The following is a 21321-nucleotide window of genomic DNA, read 5'->3' as shown; positions in this document are numbered from 1 at the left end:
TCTTAGTGCATTTGATTGATTTTCCCCAAAGCATGCTCATTTGCTACAAATTATAGGCTGCTTTTCTATTACGTGGATTTCTTCACAGATTACACGTAAGAACAATGCAACTTTTTAGCAAATCTTCCACTGTATATGTACAAACAAAATTTGCAATTTGCTGTGGGTTCACCATGTAGTAAGTGTGCTGTTTTGGCAGAGCCACTTTTTGCTCACATGAGGTAGCTAGGTGGCTTTCAGGAAAATTAATTTGGTAGCTGTGTTGACAATGCAGCCTCTGAAAAGTCCATCAGCCACCCAGGAGCGGCAAGAAAGGATGTGCTGGCAGGCGCATGGCCTACCTTTCCCTGTCCATGACACCTACGTGCTAAGAAAGATCTGCTGCTGGGGCAAGGATGGCTTTAAAATTGAGTGAATGAATGAATAAATGAAGAAACATTTCATGTGGTCTGCTGGTGCATGATGGGGTCTAGTTTTTCCACACGACTGAGTCTCGGGGCTGAAAGGGTTCAGTGTATTGCCAGTCTGGTTTTCTTGTCAGAATGCAGTTATCCCTGCCTTGTGCGCCCTCCTCCACTTATCACCACTCACAGGCAGCTCACAGGAGACTTCCACAAATAATCAGTAAATAAAATTATTAACTGAACACAGACTTCAATTTCTCATTTGGTGATGAGCACTTTTTAAAATTATGCCAGCTTTAGTAGGATAAACCTAAGCCTATAGCTACTTGGAGGAAACTTTCTGCAAGCACTAGCTGAACTCTGACAAGCGTGTAGGTTAAACAGAATTTTTTCATTGAAGAGTTCAGCTCTGCAAACAAGATTTACTGTGCAGCTACACACGCTTAGGAATTAATTTTCTAGAAGAAAACATTTTCAGACAGTGACTTAAAATTGGCTGTTCAAGTTCCTGCCAGGACACGCAAGCACATTAGAGTATTTGTGGAGAGTGAACACAACGGGGCAGTGAGTGCAGCTATAGCAGAGTCAGGTTTTTTTTTTTTAGAGTTTATACTCCTAGAAAACTTTCCAAGCTCTTTGTCCGTATCTGTTAATGGTATCTTACAAAGCAGCATCGTGCCTGTGCTAAAACATAGATCCTGCAGCTTGGTCAAAAGGGAATAATAATAACCCTAAGAGGAAAATGTAAGTGAAAACAGGCAGCCTTGGTTATCACTGCATTTTTTCCTCTCATAAATTTATTTGCCTGATTTCATACCAGCACTACAGTTTAAGCTGTGGCAAGGACGTGGGGAAGCAAGGGGATGAGGCAAAAAGAGAATGACCCAAAGAGGTACAACAGGATTTTTACACTAAATACTGTACTATTGTCCTTCCCACGAACAAAAAAGAAGAATGAGTTGGAAGGGATGAAAATACAAGTGTTGCAAACAAAGAAAACAATGTTGTTTCTAGTGTTATGGTCCTACAGTCTCTGCCTGATAAGTAGACTGCAGAGCTCAAGCTATAAGCACATTTCATGCTGCAACTTTTGAAAAGGTCGTCTGTGAGTTCCCCTCAAATTTATGCACCATCTTATTCTTTCTTCTTTTTAATAGAAGTCCACTGCATGTTGACCCTAAGCAAAATGTGGGAATTTTGAATCTGTGGAAACTTAGAATATTGCTCTCAAGGGCATGCTGAATGAAAAAGAGGTAATTAAATTATCCAAAAAAGCTCTCTAAACTCAGGAATAGATCCCTTAGGTGTAACACTTCTTAAATTAATGGGATTATGGTGCCCGTGTCCCTTCTGCCCCTGCACACACCCCTCTATCCTGCACTTCCCTCTGCTCTTGCTTTCCTTGCTAACACAGTGTGCTTGAAAACAACTCGGTATCAGTCATTAGCTAATGTAAAATCTGTCCTACAAAACCTTCAGTGCTCTTGAGATGGGGGCACGACAACTGTGCACAAATCAGAGAAAATAATTGCCACTGCTGGAATTAGGAGGGATACCGTTTTTCTTGAAAGGTGCTGCAGTTATATTTGTGACAGGGCTTCCCCTATAGCAGCACAAATCTTTAGCTCAGCCCAGAAGACGAGTGTTGCCGGGGTGTCTGAGGCACACCGGGGGTACACAGGGACCCCTCGTGCAGCTCTGCCCTGCTCACACTGCATTTGGGGGGAAAACAGTTGTAACTGCAGAATTTTGTCCTTGTTCCTCACATATGTGCAGAGTGGCTGCAGCCATTCCAGTTTTACACAAACTACTTATAAGTTAATTAGACACGGGGGATAAACCTAGAGCCTGTGGTTGGAATCAGTCACATTCCGAGGCTCTTCCAGCGGCGGGTCTTCTCCAAGCCCCAGGAGATGGCCCCTGCACCTACCTGCCGGCGGTTCCCAGAGCTGCTCAGCTTTCCACAATATCTGTTTCATCTGCGACTTTGCTGCTGCGGTTTGGCACTTCCTCGCTTCATCAGCATTTTCTCCTGACAGCCCCATTCCCCTTTTTCCTCTGGAAATAACCTATGATCCCTGTTCCTCTCAGGCGCTGCTCTCTGCAGACAGCCGTACCCCATGGAAACCCTTTGACAGCCCTGCTACGGGGAAATGGCTGCAAAGGGCGAAAGCCCGGCTGCTCTGCAGTTGGGGTGGGCTGGGATGTAGCATCCACAGCCCCTGCAGAGGATTTCAATGATGTTCATGTTTGTGTAGGAATTGTATGGTTGACAGGGAAATTGCTCTTGAGAAAAAGAAGTGATTATGAGGAATATGCTTTCCAGGTTAGATTCTCTTGCATCAAACTTTTCATGACTATAGGGATGGAAAAAGTGAGAGAAAAATTCTGTTGATAAGATAGCATTTTACAACTCTTTAAAAAACAGTGAAAGTCACAGATTATATACCATATGCCCTGCCCCCAAATTTTTTTTTTTCCCTCTTTGGTGTGGTTATTAGCTTGTTTGGTACCACGGGGAACTGGACTTGGCAAGGAAATGCAAACCGCTTTGATAATTCCCAGGCCCGTCAAATCTCACATTAAGCAAGGGACTCGCTTGGTTGATTCATGTATTGCCTGATCACATAGCTCATGAAATATCTCATCCATTCTTCCTCAGCTGTGTTTACCATTTTCTGGTGAACCAATCTATGCTAATTATCTTTATAAAACATCTATCAGTCGGTGCCTCGTCTGCCTTTTGCCAGGCTGTTCAGTGCCGAGGCAAACGGAGGTTGTTCCCTCCTTCGAATGGCGTGGTGGGACAGTTGTCCTGCACTGGAGGACAAGCCTGCTGTGTCACCTCGTGGGCTACAGCAGCAGGCGTGATGCTGCAGGTCAGCCCGTAGCTGTGACAGATGCGTTGAAGAGAAAATACAAACCACCTGAGAAATCTAGATTTTGATGTTATGAATTATTACTCTTTCAAAGAAGTGAAAAATAGCTGTTTCATATTCTCTGTAACTAAGCGGAGAGAAACGGGTCAGACTCCAATAGGCAAATACTTTTTTAAAAGGATGCATATAGAGCGTATAACAATGGGACAATTTAATCTTCTTTTCACATGTGGTACAATTCCTTGCATTTTAAATCATCTCCTGTTCAGTTTTCCACATTTGAAGCCAAACCATTATGATTAACTGTTAGATTTTATTTTTGGATTTTTGAATGCTCTGAGTCTTTTTAGAGGAAACACACAGAATGTCCTATCAACTATTTTCACACATTTTGTTTGTATCATAATAATTGGGCAATCAGACACAATCATCCTTAATTTAGTACATATGCAGTACATTACCATGTCAATTGTACTGAAAAAAAAAATGCATAAAGTAAGTGCAAATTAAAAGACAAAAAAAAGCAAGCTCAGAGCATAGCTATTCAAAATGCACTTGAGTAGAATTTGCATAACTTTTCATTTGGAATTAAAAATGGAATTTGTCCAGCAAATGTGAAAAGTACTGAATGTGTGAGGGTGACCAGATCTTCCTGGGGATCTTGAGTCCTGATCCTGCAGCTCAAACCTGATTTATTCTGGTAGTGGGATTTTTCTTCACAACAAGAGCGTGGCATGCAGACCTGCTTGCCATGACTGCCTGCCTTGTGCTTTCTTCACAACAGTGCGTTTCCTTTTCTTCACACACAAAATATGGAAATGGAACTGAAATCCTGGAATCTGTTCTAGTAAGAAATATAATGCAAAGTTACTTCTGATTAATGATATTTGTAGCTTTTAAATCAAATAAAGTCTTACTGCTTGATGGTAAACAAAATATATTCCAATATGAGGTATGGGGTTTTGTTTTGTTTCTTTTTTCAAAGTTGCTAAACGTTAGTTTATGATAAGACATGAAACATTACAAACAGGAAAACGTGGAAAATGAGGGTACTTGATTAGAAGTTGATCAAATTAACTATCAAATTGTACAGCAATAATGGCATTAGATTCATATTCTCTTTCATACATAAGGCTTTTTCCGTTGCCTAATTAGTTTATTCTTTACACCATGAAAAATTGGAAGCTGTTCACAGTTAACTGCAATTCTGTGCTTTAAACACTAAGAGGTGACAACTTATCAGCATTGTGAAATTAATTCCAACATTGTTGACTGCTTCTTTACTTTATGCATGATGTTTTGATAAATTTTAAAACAATATAACTTTACTATTTTATGTTCCGCTGCAAAGTGCAACTACAGGACCTGTAAAGTTCTTAGACTCTCATAAATACAAATGGTACTGGGCTGACAATAATAGTAGTTGAGAGTTTTTTGCTTCAGCACTGGGACTTTTAAATGAGAATAGTATTTAAGTTATTGCTTTTAAGACTTTATTATGCATTTTAGTATCCAAAGTAAATTTGTATTATGGTAGCTTTCATATAATGGTGTAACATTTTTAAAGAAGCTTCTGTCTGTAAAGTCTTATATCTGTAAAGCACATTTACCTCTGAGAGTGGAATTTGGGTTTTAAAGACTGGGTGGGGAATAACATGTCAAAAAAGGAAAGGTGGGAATTTGTTACTAGTGGAAGGAGGAGTGGTACAAACGGGCAGTGTGGGTAAATCACTAGATGGTAAAGGCACACATCCCATCCCTGTCTACGTGACAAGAGACGGTCCTTTGTGAAAGACTAAGTGATTACTGTGCTCTGGCAATTCCCAAGTAGTTCAAATGGTGCAAGCATCTTATCTGCAACTTAAATTATACATTAAGTGTACCTCAGTTGTGTGAAGCAGGTGGAAAAAGAGTCAGAATATGGAAAACAGTATCCTTTGTTGGTACAAGCCCCTTTTTAATAGTCTACTGAAGCCTGGTGTAAAAATATTTTAAAAAATCATTGATTTATATAGCCTTTATTATAGGACTTGACCTATGGATCTCAGGAATAGTGTATCCTACAGCAGGCTCTTCTTATATACTCTTACACTGACACAGTTATCCATAACCCCAGTATAGTATTCTACATCTTAATTATATGCTCCATTTAACAGCAGTACAGAATTAATCCTGTTTAAACTGAGATGTGATGACATATGAAGAGTCATGACTGGTCTCTTAAGCGTAGTGAATTTTATCTGGAAGTACTTACCTTTATCCTTTATTTTTTGCCATCATCCACATAACTTTGAAGCACACAAAAGTGTGCAACGCTGTAAGTAACAAGCTGTGGTGATCAAGCTTGGCTCAGGATCCAATTTAATTTATGCACAGATTTTCAAAGACGTAAGCCACAGGTGCCCAGTCCTGTAAAATATCACAAGGATATTGGTGATTTTGAAATCCCATCTTCAAGTTTAACAAATAGAATAAAATCATTAAATGTTTCACAGGATCACCAAATGGCTGAGGTTGGAGAGGACCTCTGGAGATCATCTAATCTAACCCCCTTGCTCACAGCAGGGTCAACTAAAGCCTGTAGCCCAGGGCCACATTTCTTCCTTGGGTGAATAAAAGCACATCGACATTGTGCGTGTGAGTAGTCCTTTTGGGCCATCAGGTTGAGCAGGAATTTGAGCTGAAAACTAGTAAATATTATCTATATATGTTTGATTGATTGGATGAATATGAGAAAGAAACCAGCGACAGGAAGGGAGAGTGAAAGTGTTTCCTGAATCATTGGGGGGGGGCGAAGAAAAGAACATTTTAGTGCTATTTTTAATTCTTCTCATCTCTCAGTTCTGCAGGCTTCCCAGCTCAGGAAGATTTAGTTTATTTCTTAAAAGGTCTTGCTTATATAGCAGACCTTTTTCTGGCTCTGGCCAGCTCTAATAAAAATTAGCCGTAACTTTAGCAGCTGCCATACCACATGACTGCTTGGAATTGCATAACTTTTTCTCCTAAAGAAACACACAAAGAGATCATCTGATCTCCACCCTTGCAATGTTCTCTGAAGTGTATTTCTCTAACTTGGTTTCCAAACATAAATCTTTTTCTTCTTTCTTTTAACAATCCTCTCTTTTTAAGACCAAAATCTGACTGTAAATAGTAATGAGCTCTAGGTAGAGCTTTCATGAGTTAAGTGAATAGGGTGATTATTTTTAGTTTTGCTACTTCAAACTCTACTACTGCTTATCAATAAGAAGTCATGTCATGAACAAAAAATAATATTTAAGATAATCAAATATTTTGTTGCTGAAATTGTGGGGGTTTTAGGCCTTATAATATTTCTGAGAGTATGCTTTTGGATGGAGATACATTGTGGTTTGACAAGGAGAAGGTCATGGTGAGAAAGAAAGGACTCCTATGGCCATGCCACACGTAAACTGAGCTCAAACTGTTAGCTCAGATCAGGGCTCATTGAATTCACTGGAAATCCCAGAGTATCTAACCTGATCTGCAAACACAGAGCAGTTGGAAGTTTAAATTATTCTTCCTGTGTGGCATGTGGAGACGCACCATTGTTTTCTGGCTAATTGTTCTTCCCTCTAGCAAAAAAGGAAATTTTTTTCTTCCCTAACTGCTGAGTCTGTGCAGCAGCGTGACACTGCTGACGCAGAATAAGTACTACTTAGTGTAAAAGACAAAGGTGGGATTGATCTGTAAGGAGATGGCATGTTGTTCTACATGAAGGTGCAGTCTAACCTGTTGAATCAAATATGGCTAAGGGCATGGCTTTAAACCAGAGCCACCGGGACCCCTGCACAAAACAGCCTGTCTGCTGACCAGAGCGGCTGCTAGGCAGACACACCAGTGCAGTTATCTTACATTTTTACAATTACTTCTTTTAGCACAGTTCTCACACAAACTTTTAAGCACTTTTTTTTTTTTTTTAAAAGAAACATTTGATGAACTTACATAGGTATGTAAATCTGTATTATGTATGGAAGTTTATAATCATTTGCTGAAACCTAGGAAGAAATAACCCCCTTTCTGTACAGTGCTTTTTTATGATGCAAATTTCTTGCAAAGAAAAAAAAATAATCTTTGTTTAATGAGGAGACCCCACTGACTGCATATTTATTTGTGTCTCCCTTGTAGTTCATTCGGAATCAAGGCTAATATTAATATTTTCTAAGTCATAAAGAAATCTCACATCTATAGTTAGGAAGAATTCTTAAATCATTCAATGTTCTTTAAAAATAAAAATTGTATCAAATTCTTTAAAAAAAAAAAAAGGCCAGGTAATGATAGCATCCTAGAATATGAAATGTTGCTAAAAATAACGAGGATGTTTGCACACAAGAAAACCCTGGGAGCTACACTTCTTAGGGGCACCGTCACTGGCTTGCACCAATTAGCTTCCCTTCTTTACTTGAGTTGAGGCAGTTGTCTTAACCACAGGCTTGCAATTAAATTTGAATTTCTGTAATTTTAACTTTTGCATTTTCCCACTTTCTCTGCTAGTAATACTTTCCTTTTCCTGCTAGTTTGTAAAGAATCCCTAGCTCTCATTTCGGAGTAAAAGTTCTGGCACCTTTTATGCTGTAGACTGAAGAAAAGCTGGCCTCTCACAGCCTGCCTTTAGCAGTGGTAAGCGTCAAACAATTTGGAACATAAAGCAATGAACTGTCTTCAGATGCAGTTACAGTTCATAAGTGTCCTGCTAGCAACTCTTGTTTTAATTTAAAAGTTCACACAGCCAGCTCTCTTGATTCCTTCCTGTGTTTGAAGGAGCCAGTACATACCGATGCTTTTTTTTTTTTTTTTTTTAATATAACCTTTCATTGTTTTCCCTTCATTTTGGCCTCCCTCTTTCCTCTTAAAAGCTTTGTAGGCAAAGTTTCCTCTGCAGCAGGGGAATTGCTGACTGTTTCTATTACAAACCTTTCTCTAGCAACTAGAACCTTTTCCTTCAGTTTTAGCCAGTTTTACCCCCTGCTGCTAATTAAAATGTTCTCTCTCTCTCTCCTCTCTAAGTTTAGCAAAAAGCAAGTTTGTTTGCCCCTTTGTGGATTTCTCATTGCAGAAGGCATTTGCAGACTTGCAGAGCAGCTGACTTTAGAGGCAAGTAATAAACACAGGAATGAGCGAGGGTGTCAAAGAGAGCAATAGATAATATATTAGCCTCTTGCTGGGTCCAGCAAATCTCCAAGCTTTATAGACTATTAAAGGCTACTTTCACTGGGCCGACACTGTGCATTTCACTAGTTCTCCCAGCTTACCTTCCCCAGACGCTCTGCTGTGGTTGTTAGACACCCGAACTCATTAGATTAACGAGAAACATTTTAGTAATGTATCTCAGGCAGAAACAGGGAGGAGTTAGGGGGTTGAGGGGATGCTGTGAAGTTTCTTTTGGGATGAAATTAGTTTCGTGCATAAACTGAGGAATCAGGGAAAGCAGCATGCCTGAGTCCTCCAGATTTGAGAGGTGCACTGTTAGTCTCCTGCTTAGACTTTATGCTTGCTTTTGAATACTGTGTTATAATTTGAATAGATTTATAGAACAGAAGAAGCAAAACCCCACAGTCAGAACTAAGATGATACACTTGTCACTAACTCTGTCCCTTTTATCCTGAATAATCACTTACCCTAAAAATAATCTGCTTTCTTTGCTGGTGTTCTGTTCAGGATGAACGAGGATTGCAGAGTCTGGCCCTTACTATTTGTTTGTGTCTGACTACAACCATTTAATTCCCCTCCTTTAGAAAACCTTTGGAAAAAAAAAAACCTAAGCCCAAAAGCTTTTAACTGCTTAGAAGGCGTTTTTCTGCAGTTTCAGGAAGAAATGCAATTATCATGGCTGCTTAATTAAAGTGAGTTGTCAACGAAGCGATAAACCATGGTAGAATTTACTTATCCTTGTAGAAGAATGCAAATTAAGGCTATAAATGGAGGTCTTGGGAAAGGTCTTGACCGCTTTTTGCCGCCAGACTAATAATCACACTAAGTCATTCATATTCTCAGGCAATCAGATGATGTACATCATCATTCGCAGGGAAAAAAGGACTATGGAAATAAGTATATAAGTCAAACATGCTACAAGAATAAATGCTTTTGTTTATATCTATCCTCAATGTGTTAATCAATGAGTTGTTAACTGGAAACCCCAACATTTCAAGCTATGCAAGCTCTTTCTCAAAGGAAATTGTCTTTGAGTAAGTAGCCAAAGATAGTAGGACAGTATTTTAAAAGCTGCTAAAGATGGAAGGACAAATCCTGACCTGAAGTAATAAGCATAGCGTCCAATTAATTTGATATCTGCTAGGGCAGAAACCTTCTCTAGCTAAAGTCAGTGGTGAATGCTTCACTAAGTGAGTTCATGAGAACTGATGGCCACATTTGTAAAATCTTTTCTAATCTAATGATGAAAAGGAAATTTAGAACTATTTATTTTAACTATCATGGTAAGTTCCATGCAAGCCTGTAGTATGATCTGTAGGTGAGCAGGAATCCCTAGGGATAAAGCTGCCCCTAATGAAAGTAGTGTTACTGTAAGCTGTGTATTACAGGGGAGAAAATGCATGAACATGTAAAACATGTATGGTAATGCTTAAGTATGGAATTTGTTTTACTAAAGCCAAAGGAACTACTCATCTGCTTAAATATATGCATTAGAATAAGAAAAACTGGGGTCTTAGGTACTACTTGTGAGTAGCATATGAAAATAATCCACAAATGGCATATCCACTGATCTATGAAAGACAAATTCATTCTACGTTTTCTTTGAGTATATAAAACCTTAAGTAGTCACTGAAGAATGCAAATTGTGGTGTTTGACACCTGAGAAGAATTTTGTGGAAAAAATTGACAGATTTTTACTTCAGTCTCCCACTTTATAACAAACCAGTTGTTAAACTGCTCGACTTTTACCTTCTTCAGTTTGTAACATCGAGGTTACTAGCTGCTTTTATTCTCTTGACTAACTAAATTTTTTACATGAGATAGCAAACCACCATATATTATGTTGTTACAGATTACTAGATATTTTCTTTTTAAGAAAATGAAATGCATTATTAGCTTTCAGTTTGAAAATGGAAAAATGTTGGGTTTTTTTTTCCCATTTTCAGAATATTCCCATTATTTTTGTTACAGTGCGCTCATTTTCTATTCCTTATTTTAAATTTGTTTCTACCATTAATTGTAGAGTAGGTACAGGCTTGGAACCTGGAATAATGGTTTTGCAACTGAAACACATTGACTTCTACCACTCCTTGTGATTTAGAGAGACATCGTACTTTGCGTTATTGTCAAGCATCCAAGTTATTTAAATTTACTTTTCTTCTCTAAATGTAATTTTTTTTGTGTGTCATGATCTAACTAAATTTATTCTATAAAAGTTTATCATTCAGCTCTGCAGTTAAAAATTTCCTTTTGGTTGCATGTACAAATTCAACAAATTCTAGATCAAGGTCAATTCTAAAACTACAGTTTTCATTGTTGTTCTCTCCCAGCCATTAGTTTGTCTATCATTTAAATAGCCTTTGGATTAAAGTACACTAGTATATCAAAACATGTAGCATTTTAGGCATTAAGAGCACTAAGTGTATCTGAATCACAAATGGGCCTGATTTTTGTTTTGCTTTATCCTTTACTATGTCAGACAGAGGATTTCCTACTGTTGTTTGTGAAAAGAAAGCTGGGGCTGGAGTTAGAAAGGAAAGCATAAAACTGATTGCTTGATGGTTTAATGTTACAGACCACCTACTCTGAGAAGGCCAAGAGTTTGAGTCAAATTGAAATTCTAAAGAAGGAAAAAGCTGTAGACTAGCAACAAACAAATAGGTAAAACTGAATGGAAAACTAGAGGAACAATAAAATATGATTCCATTTTGTTAGCAGTTTGGTACTTAAATAGCTTTACATGTAAGAAAATAAAAAGCAAAAGAAGGAGTCACTTAGGGGAAAGACATTAGACAGACATTTCAAGACTTCCTAGACAGACCTAATATAATTTTATGCACTTAAACACCTTGTTATAAAAGCTATGTATATTCAGGTGTTGTTTTACATTATTCCTTTATTGTACAGTTAAAAGAGGAGAAAATGGTAAGTAAACATACAAGGAAGGGAAAGAAAATAAAACATGCATATCTCCAGAAGAGGCTTTTTTAGAAAGGAAAGCACAAGGCAAGTTTTTTTTAGTTCTTTTGGGACCTCAACAAGCAATTTATCTAGAAAGTATTTATTTTGGATAAAATCTGGAAGTTAGCAACAAAGAATAGATGTGTCTTTCACTGCACTGCATAGAATTTAAAAAAATGTATTTCTAGTCCTCCTTGTAAAACTTGAAAACACATCTTCAAGTCTAGAAGTTGGGTGTGCACTAAACAATAATAGTTATTTATCGGAAGTTCTATAAAAGTATTAAACAAGCATGGAGAGATTAACAGAAATTGAACAAATTAATGCAAAGGGGTTAGAATTGGGATTTTTAAATTGAAGATATCAATGCAAACATGTAAGGAGATATGCTAATACACATAAAGACAAGTACTGCAAATAAGTCAGTGGTCGAGTACCTGATATAAGTGAACATTTTTCCAGGTACTGTTGTTACAGACAAATTAGTGAAAGGCAGCTGATGGGCTGTTGAAAGGAATGAAGTTGAATTTAAAATTCACTTTCGGCTGAAATATTTACCTAACTTTATTTACAGTCACCCTTAAATAAATTGGTTTACTTTGGGGCATTGTGCAGTATATTATATACATATCTGTACAATCATCTTTTGAGTTAGCTTTGTTGTTTGTGGGGATTTTGAACAGTAGCAGAGGAATTTTCTCAAAATACAAGAACCTGGTTGCAAAACTACAGATTGTTGTGGACTACTGAACTCAAAGCAGAGCATTTACCACAATTAGTTTAGGGCATTTAGTTCGGTGTAAGTGAAAAACTTCAAATAATAAAGAAATTAAAAAGCTGTCAACTGAAGTTTAAGTTTACTCAGAATATTTTCCAGAGGCAACGGCTACACATCACTGCTATTTCTCTGGCTGTTCAGCTTCCAGGATGATAACATTGTATAGGAATTTACATAGAGGGGGCTAAAACCTTTTATTCCCAAACACATTTATCTTAGTCTCAATCACTTGGGAATCCAACAGCATGAGTGTGCAAGGCCAAGTAGATACATCCTCGTTTGTGTAAAAGCCAGTTCCTACGTGCTGCAAGCCAGCAAGAAGTGAGAGAGTCTTCTTGCTTTGGTAACCCTGAGAGGGGTGTAATTTTTGGTCGTGATCTCTTCTTTTGGGGTAAGTCTGAATCACTCTATTGTTTCATGGGAGAACAGCTGCAGGGGACACGAGGGAAGTTTTGAAGGAGAAGGGAAAAGCTGATTCTTCTTCAAGATGGAACTGAAAGTTTTCTTGGTAAACAGATGTTCCTGTAGTGGCTGTTTTCTACCGATATAATCGGTTATTAGCCTGTAAAGGTTCAGTGAAGGAAAGTGACACCTAATACATTTTAACAGGTGCCAGGGCAAGCTTTTTCACTTCACATACTTAAACCAAAGCAAGATTTCAGTTATAAATTGAAATGGCCATTTTGCACCCCTATCAGTAAAGAAAATTTCACATGAGTAGCTGCCAGGCTGCTGCGAAGGCTGACACTGACTTTCCTTTCCAGGTGGGGACTGTTATTGTTTCAAATGCCCCTTTTAGAGACCTCTTTCACAGAGCCCTGGGATGTGGAAAGACACTGGAAACTATTTTGAAACCTTGCAACAGGTGGTCAGAGTCAAACTGCACTACATAAAAGTTGTAGTCTTTCCAAGATTTCCATTTTAGCTGCATGAATTATTTGTTATTTAGTTTCAGTAAGTTGCACTCGTCATTTTTATATGCTTTTTATAAGAAGCAGTCACGGCAAGTGTTACTTCTGTTCTTTATGCTTCAAAATACATGGGAGCAAACAAACATCTAATCTAATAGGCAGTAGTGGCACAATAGCCAGATGTCTTGTTTATGCTTTAAAGTATTTTTGTTCAAGCCTGTAGACAAAAGTTCTTTCCACTTTAAAGATGTTCAGCTTGCACTTACGCAGTTTAAGGATTCCAAACGATAGAGCTGGATCATGTCCTACAGCTAGATACAGACTCTTGTTATCAAGGACTTACATGAACTTTCTTACATTTGCACTGAATCAGTATCAATTTCTTTCATGGCCTGATGTCATACTATATGATTTTCTAAGGTCTGCTCCCATGTCTGTTGTCTTTCATTGCTCTGGATGGGACCAGATTTGGGCCCCAAGACCCAGTAAGAGCACAACTATTGCATAAAAACTGAACTAAGGATGCCTCTCAGCTCTGCAGTATCAGAATGGTCTGGAGCATGTCCATTCCTGTTTCTTAACTATAACAAATAGGCACCAGAAATGGTCACATGTGAAGGTTTTGTGGCTATTACTTGCAGTGTCCCCTGTCAGTTCTGAAACCCATAGAGCCCAAGTCTGAAATCCTTATCAAAAAAGAGTTGTACTTATTTATATAAGTAATAGTTCACATAGCAACGCCTTCGGGGGAATATTTTCTCTGCTGCGGTCAGCAGACGCTATTTTTTCCTGTGGTAGGAGGTAGAAGGCCCAAGGAAAATAATCAAATACCGGTAATAACAAGAACCTACTAAAGTTAATTTTGTGTTACTACTACCATTACTAAATGGAGAAATTAGCTGAGTGGCATGAATGGAACAGAACAGACTTTAGCAACAGAAGGTAAATAATGCAGTGTTTTACATAAGCATCAAATATTTGACAGTTTTACAACTGGCTTGTTATTTCCGACAACTGTTGCATTAGGATAAAGAGCATTTGCTCTTTCCATTTCTGGCTTTCTCACATCCTCAGAACAGCTCATGCCTGGAAGATGTGCTAAGAAACTGTGGCTTTGTATTAATTCCACTTGGGCATCTGAAAGGTTATTTACTTATTCAGCTATCACAGTAGACCCCAAAGGTTTATTTAAGCAGCTCACCAGAAACAAAATGAGGCAGCCCATTAAGGTGGGGGCTCATATTGGCTTCAGTGGGCTTATTTCACACATCATAATCAGACAGGACCGATATTTTTTGTGCTTGCACTGGAGAGTACCTTCTGCCCTACTTAACCTCTAACCCACAGTATAAAAGTTACATGAGATCCAAGGCTGTGGGTCTTCTTTTATTATTATTACTCTAAGTAGTGCCTGGGGACCCTCACAGAAGTTGAATCCCCATGGACAACAGAGCCTGTCTCAAAAAATGTGCAGTATAAATATTCAAAAAAATGTACAGAAGGACAAAGTCAAGAGGGGTTATATCATCATTGTTATCAGGGAACCGAGGCACAGGAGCTTAATTTACCCAACTTCGTGGCTAAGCCAGGTGTCGAACCCCAACCTTTTCCTGCGCTGAGTTACTCAACCACAAAGGCAGCCTGCTTCCCTGGGGGGCTGAATAAACCCAGACAATTATAATCCTCAGCTCCAGGCTGCTTTAGTGCTGCTCCTCACTCTTATGTACAGATGGAAGTTTGTGGTAGCTTCACGGTACCTTTGTCTAGACTAAGATTTAGATAGATAATACTAAAAATTTAATATATGACACATTTTAAAGAGGGGTTGACAGGGCACTGTATAGTAATGCTGAACTAGTCAAGGGAAAGATTAGGGAAGCATCACTTTTAATGTGGCCAGCTAAGCCTATTTTAAAGTAAATGCTATGCCTACACTAGATTTTTTTTTTTTGGTCATGCTAGAACAGACTAGCTAACCAGTTCTAACAGAGTTGAAGTCAGTGGAGTTATGGCAGCAGCATAAAGTGATAGAAAAAAGATCAGATAGAAAATTAGGCAAAATATTACTTCATTAATGAATAACAAAATACTCTGTGGGATTTTACTAATCCTTAAAACATAAATCAGTTACCTTGAGACTAAGAAAATCATGAGAAGTCTGAGGCAAAATAGGAATCTTTTCTGAAAAAAGTCTTGAAAACAAATACTTAAATTGCTAAAATGCTTCTTAAGCCATAGCTACAACACCTGCAGTTATATATCCTATGAACAAGCTATACCTACACTTTCACAATGAATAGGAAGCATCCATAATAGTGATAACAGCTGCTTAAAATTCTAATTCTAATAAAAATTGTTTTATCCATCAATTCTCTGTTCAACTACAGTTGCTACATTTGACTATTTCTAATAGCAATTAATAATATTCCTTTAAAAAAAGAGCAAAATGTGAATCAGTTTACAGATAGAGAAAGCATTTATTCTTTGTATACCCAAGACTCCCAGAGGGAGATTTGGGTGTTCGAGGAATGCAGGGTGGGGTGGACTGTGGCTTCCCTTCAGCCCATGATATTAGATTAGCCCCGAATTACTGTTTCTGCTGCCATTTTTAGTGATTTGGTATCAGCAGCTACAGACTCTTCCGAGATAAGACAAGGGCATGTAAGCTCTGAAGGGTTCTCATTCTGGTGCAGGACTATATCAGTCTGGCAGCTGTTGCTTTGATTGAAAAGGTATGCTGACAGTTCAGGGCAAGCTTCAACAAATGGCACCAGCTTCTGAAAAATGTACTTCTAACAGAACTGCCCCCAAAAGCCTGTTTATTTAAGGATTTCAGTGTTGTTATGCCTGACATTTGTGTTGAAACCTGAGTTTTTACAGTGCAAAATGAAATAACATTAAAGTGTTTTCAGAAAATACATTTGGGGATGTATAATAAACACTAAACCATTACCCAGTAAGGATCTGTTGACATACATAATCTATAGCACTGACACATTATTGCTGGTTTTAACCAACAGTTACTGAGTATGCATTATGTATACTTGAGAAGATGGCTTAGCAAAAGAGTGACGAGATGATAGTTAAAATGCCTATGACTGAGACCTGAAGCTCATAACTAGCCCCCACATTCTGGGACACTAATGCTGGTTTTGGAAAGCAGAAACCAGCTGAGAAATTGAGATCAAGACCAGACACTCCTAACAAGTCTGAGAGTCATTAAATCAAAGTGTAACTCTCAGACCATCTCAGTGCTGTACACATAATAGTGATTTTCAAACTCAGAAGGAACCATTATTTCAGATAAATTTTCCCATAGGCCATATTCTCCATTACCTTGCCCCTTGTGTGGTCATTTTATTTAATGTGGAAAGCATGTAAAACACTATTGTTCTCACTGATAGTGTTTCACACTCACTGTAATTTAAATACAAGTGTACAGGGGAGGAGGGAAAGAGACCCAGTGTAGCTAGAAATTTTGTGCAGAGAAAAGATGCTCATTGATTTCCTGCCTTCTGCCCCTGCTCGCTTCACGTTCTTGTCTCCCCACTAAAACCCCATGATTTAGACACACGCTGTTTTGCAACACAGGAAAATCACAGTTAAACAGTGTTTTGGCTTGTGTCACTAACTAGAAAACCTGGGAGCTCACTCAGTACTCCCGTCTGCCTACTCATAATAGCACTGCTGGAGCTAGACATCGTATCTTTAAAGATTTGTGTATACAGCAAGTTTAAACTGTAAGGACTTAGTACCATTCCTTCGTGATAGCAGGAAGCGCCATCCTAATCAGGGGCAGATAGCCATGTCTTTCATTTCACTTGATTTTGACTTCTTAAAAATGATACATTTGCCATTTTTGCTTTCTGTTGGGCTGGTTACAGGTAGCAACCTTAGAGCCGCCTCTAGGTAGGCTTACCTGTTGCGTGGCCTGCTGCTGGGAGAGCCCCAGGGCTGGCTCTGCAGCAACTTTCCAACATCCCCCGGGGAAAACACTACGCACACTCAATCCTTACGGGTCCTCTCGCCTGTCCTGCAGGCAGGTCCCAGCCTGCAGCAATGCCACCTGCCTTTGCAGTACAACAGCGGGCAGAGAGGGTGACCCAGGATGCTTCGTTACAGGGTGACAAAACCCATCACCATCAAAGGATGCAGAAGTCATCTGCCACAGGCAGACTTTGCAGGCTGAGTTCAGACTGGTTTCAGGGGGAGAAGCGATGGCTGCTGCAGGGCTGCAGAAGCAACCTGGGGGTAAGAGCATTCCCAGACACAGTGTTACCAAACAGAGGGTCAGGATCTGGGCAGCTGAGGGTGGGTTTCTCCAAGCCACAAAGGCAGTCAGAAACAGGGATAGAAACTAAACTGGAGTTCTGGAATCCCCAGATGCTTTCCTTTCTGATTAAAAAAAAAAGATATTTTCTATTTTAAGTAATTTAATTACTATGGTAGTATCATTGTATTCAGAACTTCCCGATTCATTTCACCCAAAACTATTACGTAGTCATTCAATAGGCAGTTGAGGTAACATTCAGATTAAAACTTTGGGTTTTATTTCCCCAGTGTGCTGAAATCATCACTTCCAGGATGATTTTGGCTCAGTATACTTCCACATGGTACTTGGTGAATGCACAGAGCACACATGCGGGAAGTTACCGTGGCTTTGCTGAGATATGGCTATTTGTTAAGTAACTTATGACAACATAACTGGTTTTAATTATATCTCCAGATCCTAACTTTAAGTGAAGAGTTTTACAGTCTGGTGGTACTAGCCCCACCTTCAGTCCTTCAGGCATAGGCTTAGCAAAGACTTTGCCACTTGGTCTCCTGGTGGGTGAAAAGGGAAAACAGGGCAACTGTTCACAAGCTTGAAACAACATGTTTCAACTTAGGGAGTTGACTTACACCAGGTAAAACTTTGTAGAGACTATATGAACACTAGGTTACGGTACATGGAAAAGAGATGTTCATGCTTTATGTTAGGAAGTATTGAATTGCGTAGATACGATTGCAGGAGATTTACTGTAAAACTGATGCAATTATGTGGCTGAAATAACCTGTTAGTAATTAGGATTTTGAGTAGGATAAGTATAGAAGAACGTGAAAATGGGACTTGATTAATACCAGAAAATTCCCAGAGCATACCACGTGTCCTTACACCCAGTGATTCAGGCTGGAATCCGCAGCGCCTGAAGGAAACCACCGGTAGGTGCTGCCACTGCAAGGGACCGACACGGACTATCCCGTTTGCTCATCACAGGATCATTCCTTCATTCCCCAAATCCCTGGGAAGCTAAAAATATCTTGCAACATAGATGTGAGTCTTACAAGTGTGACTGAAGATTTTTGTTTTCTAGGACAGTGTTTGAAATGCATGGAAGAATCAGTTAAACATTTAGTTTCAGCCAAGTATAAATGAATATGAATTAAGGGCTGCTGTGCCTGAATTAAATATTGTTTTATATTGAATCTACTAATGAATATTTGTATTCTGTTAATTATATATCTTCAAAGCAGTTTTTTTCTGAAAAAAAATAACATCGTAAACTTAGTAGTCCCTGTTATTAAAGCATGGCAAAAAGTCACGAGGTTGACTCAAGATCAGAAATGTTCTAAAAAGAATGTGAGAATTTTTCTTTCAACTTACATTTCACAGTTTCAAGCCTTTCTCCAAGGGCTAACAAATTTTGTGATGAAAGCTGATGTTCCCACTTAAGACCATGATTCCTAGACACGAGGCTTTAAAAGAGAAACATGAACTAGAAGGGGGCTGGTGAGTACGTAAGCCTGAGCACATCTCATGGGGTAGACATGCAGAGTCTGCTTTGGTGAGTGGGGGATGAAGAGTTCATGCACCAGAGGTCTCCAGAGCAATTCAGAAAGTTTACTCTGAGGGACCACCTGAGCATCAGCTCCCACTGCTGCCTCCAGGGAAGAAGGGTGTAATGTTAGAGAATCCTGGACATGTACAGGGTTTACACATTAGGCAGATCAGTGCCTGGATCAGTGCCCAGATGGATCTTGTCTTTGTACGTGAAGCCTGCCTGATGGGCTCAGATGCTGGGGAGTTCGACAGGCAGAAACCAGCATTTTTCCATCAATGGTTTCATTTTCCTCAGCAGTCTAGATTTACAAAAAATATGGTGAAAAAACTTAAGAGGTTTCTTTATCCAGAAAGTGGAAGATGAGAGGGTTGCCCATCCATATGATGGCTCAGGTGAAGCTCCCCCTGACCATAGAGTGGTAGCTCCTTCCCTTGGAAACAAGGGACTTTCACAGGAATACAAATGACAAGACCAAAAGATGAGGAAGAACTAATTCTGCTGCATAACTCCTAGGTGCATAGTCCATGAAAGAGGAGAGGTTTGAATCTGCCCTTCATGATTCTATGCCCCAGTTCCCTGAGCTATGTAATGTCAGGCAAATCACAGTTTGCCTGTGAGACTTGCATGTCTTTGGGGATTATTATTATGTATGTCCACATTTGCAGTTCTTACCCATAACATTTATCATGTTCGGACCCTAATCTTGATGAGGTCTCTCAGATGTTTTAATAAATATAGTGAACTTTTTTCTGCTCTAAACATATAAACTGTTGTTGAGCCATCACTGCTTTGCTGCTGAGCGTCAGTATGAACTGCTAAGCACTTAATAGTCTACAGCTTGAAGACCTACAGAATATTCTCATGAAACTATCATTTTCAGATATACAGTAGATAAAGGTATATTGCTGATTTTTTTTAAAATACAATCAATTTTCAGTGCAAACATTCAAAGATATAATGAAAAGCTGCTGTAACAACAATTCTCCCCACGTAACTGTTGTTACGGGGTTGAATATGCCATTTGTAAGGTTTAAATTGCTTTTGCAGTCAAGTGTTGTAATCCATTAGTGATAAGAAAAGGTATTTGTCTATCGGTTGTGGTTAACTACATTCCTTGTATTAGAAACAATTTAGTCTCTTACATGAACTCAGTGCAGGAAATTGTTTAGAGAGAGTCTGGCTGCAGAGCTGGAAAAATAGAGTAGTTAGTGCTCCCTTCCCCCAGCAGCAATGTGATGTATAACTGAACACTGACAGCTAACAACTTAACCTTTAAGAGTGTTGCACAGAACAGCACTACATACCTTTACTCAAAGGATTTCAACTGCTTCACTCAATAACTCCTTCTAAGTAAAGTTGTGTAGAAAAAGTAATGCTTTTCAACTCTTCCTGGGATTTTTTCTTTAAACAGTGGTGTTCCTTCTTTTGTCATTAAATCATGCTAATTTGGGTTTTGGGTTTTTTTAAGATATCATTACTCTTACAACAAATAAGTCCTAAATCTCTCAGCAAATGGAAGAAAACTTTAAGATTTGGTTCTTGAAAATAGGAATTGCAATTTCTCTGTAAAAGTAAGCTATCTGATCAGATTTGCTACCAACCACGTTGCTTTCCTTTGGGTTTTGGAACAGTGCTTGCTGAATACTATCAGCTTTGCACATTTGGCTAAACATTAGTAGTGAATCAGTACATTTCCTAGGGTTTTTTTCCCCCCCCTCTATAAAGATGCTGACAGATGTTGCAACAGACCTCTAACATATGATCTAACACCGTAAAGCATGATGCATATTACATATCACAGACTCATCGAAATCAGAGATAGGAAAGACATATCAGATGGTGACATCAACCCCGGTACTGGCACTGAACTGGTATACAAATAATTTTGGCCACTACCTGCTATCTGCCTTGTTAACATCCCATAGCAGAATGCAGAATTATAAATTATTTTAGGATCCATAATACACTGCACATGTACAAAGCAAGATTTTTTCCTAAATATTTTAAAGTAATAATTCAAAAGCACTGCAACCATAAATCTTTCTGATTGTAATGCAGTCATCTCCTATGTTTATTATTACAAATAAGTTTCATTTGTGAAGGAGTTGGTCTCATAGGAAAACAGGGTCAGCAGCCTGTTAGGGGCCGGTCGCAACCTATCCCGAAACCCCAGAGCAGCCTTCCTGTGGGATTTAAGAGCTGCGGCTGTTCCAGCAAATTCAAGATGTGTCTAGAAAGCTTAGCACCTAGACAAAAGCTGCAGTCATTGGATTGGACACCACCTGATATTATACATAGGATCCCTGTATTCTACTGTTTAAAATAATCTTTGCTGAGTATGAATTTTTTAGGTTTCCAGAGGCTCACCATTTGCTGGCAGTCTTTACTTTGTCCTGTAAA

At 38.8% G+C, this 21321-nt stretch overlaps 1 protein-coding gene across 1 annotated transcript in view; it reads left to right on the top strand.

The window, feature by feature from the left end:
- Window positions 1-21321, top strand: part of PDZRN3 (PDZ domain containing ring finger 3) — a gene marked incomplete at its 5' end in the record, with an annotated part of 148937 nt that overhangs the window by 12601 nt on the left and 115015 nt on the right. The gene's annotated exons all lie outside the window — the stretch shown is intronic.

This window comes from Platalea leucorodia (genome assembly GCF_965183815.1).
Source record: "Platalea leucorodia genome assembly, chromosome: 9".
NCBI classification, from domain to species: domain Eukaryota; kingdom Metazoa; phylum Chordata; class Aves; order Pelecaniformes; family Threskiornithidae; genus Platalea; species Platalea leucorodia.
The sequence above is the reverse complement of the archived record's forward strand: the minus strand, read 5'-3'. Positions and strand labels throughout refer to the sequence as shown.